Here is a 1,915-nt window from a genome sequence, read left to right on the forward strand (position 1 = left end):
CTGTCAAAAAAGGAGTGTAAAATTTTATATTAACCCTTCCTCTTCAAATTCAGACTCTTGTAAATGTGTTTTAGGGTGTCCATGGCTTATCTATCCTTTCCCCCTAGTAGAAAGATATTGCTTTCTTGTTTGTCTCATTTTGTGTTCTGAAAACTTGGCTTTATCTTTCCAACTCTAAGGGCACACAAATTGTAAGTTATTATGTGTTTTGGCAGTTCAGCTATTAGGGGTGGGATACAAATATGCCTTAACAGAAATGTGGGTTGCACCTCATTTACAGCTAGCATCCTACCAACTATTGTCAGCTCTCACAGAAATTGTCCAAGTCTTTCTTTCTTTCTTTCTTTTGGCTATCTCTGGGAGCAATTCTGGATCTGGATGGAATGCATCTTTTGCACCCTCACTGGTAGTGACCCATACAACCATGACTAAGCCATAAAGACATATTGCTTTTGGTTTCAAGTTACTTTATAAGTATACTTTTGCTTTTAAAAAAAAAGAAAAAGTAATACTTTTTTAAAAATTCAAGAGGCTTCCAGCCAAGACCAAAGAGTAGGTCAACACTGTACTGGCCTCCTTTCATGAGCACATCAAAATTACAATTACCCATATTTTGCTATGTATAATGCTCACTTTTGCTCAAATCTTTAAGGGGAAAAATAAAGATGCACATTATATGTGGGTATAATGATCACATATCATGGGTATAGTAATAGGCACAATAATCCCATGTATGATGCACACAAAACATGGGTGTGCATTATACATGGCAAAAAACAGTAAACTATATAACAACAATCAATGAGAACTACCTGAAATCTAGCTGAACGGAAGTTTTATAACTAAAGACACACAGAAGACGTAACATCAAGACTGATAGCAGGGGCAGAGACATGGAATGCTCTTGTCCCAAATACATATGAAGTGGTTAAAAATTGGAAGGGATATCTTGGCTTTGGAGGTCCCCTCCTGTGGCGTGAGAGGTCCCAGGTCCACACCAGTCTCCTTCAACCAGGGTTCCAGTGCCAGGAAGAGGAGTCCCCATAACATCTGGATGTGAAAACTAGCTGAGACTCATTTTGAACTCCAGTGCTGGGGCAGCAGCTTAAAACATGCCAGGGACATACAGGGAGCAAATGAATTTATCCAGCTTCAGGGAAAGGGCTGGACAGGCAGCTCTCTCCCCATCAGAAGTGTTTCCAGAGGGCATTGTTCCTTTGCTGAGCCCTCCCCCTGCTGGCATAGTCAAGCACCATATCTGAGTCTCCATCAACCTGGCTAACACCATTCACCCTACCCTGGTGGTTCCCTAAGACCTCACCCCACCACAACTTGCAGGCCCTCCCAAGAAGCTTCCAGTGGAATTTCCATTTGAACAACTTGCCTTGGCTTATACTGCAGGCTTTCCTAAAATATCTTAACAGTTCACAAACCTCATACAAGTAGCAGCTTGCCTCAGTATGCCCTATACTTCTTGCTAAGCAACCTGAAGCCCAGCACTAGTATCAGCTGACCTCAGGAGGGTAAATTCTTCTCATTGACATGTCAACAGCAACCAAGGCTCAAAAACAGGAGGACACCCATCCAAGTACTAACCAGGCCCGACCCTGCTTAGCTTCCGAGATCAGACGAGATCGGGCGCGTTCAGGGTGGTATGGCCGTAAAACACCAATCCCAAAGAACCTATGCACCCCAATGTTCATAGCAGCACAATTTACAATAGCCAAGAGTTGGAAGCAACCTAGGTGCCCATCAGTAAATGAATGGATCAAAAAACTATGGTACATATACACAATGGAATTTTATGCTGCAGAAAGAAAGAAGGAGCTCCTACCTTTTGCAACAACATGGATGGAACTGGAAAGCATTATGCTGAGTGAAATAAGCCAGGTGTTGAAGGACAAATACCATATGA

General features: G+C 42.3%; 1 pseudogene; it reads right to left on the reverse strand.

The window, feature by feature from the left end:
- Positions 1-1,543: 1,543 nt before the first annotated feature.
- LOC118986950 (uncharacterized) lies at positions 1,544-1,666 on the reverse strand (annotated as a pseudogene).
- Between the last annotated feature and the right edge of the window lie 249 nt (positions 1,667-1,915).

This window comes from Sturnira hondurensis, unplaced genomic scaffold (assembly GCF_014824575.4).
Source record: "Sturnira hondurensis isolate 20B ecotype Veracruz unplaced genomic scaffold, ASM1482457v3 Scaffold0004711, whole genome shotgun sequence".
Taxonomy (NCBI): Eukaryota; Metazoa; Chordata; class Mammalia; order Chiroptera; family Phyllostomidae; genus Sturnira; species Sturnira hondurensis.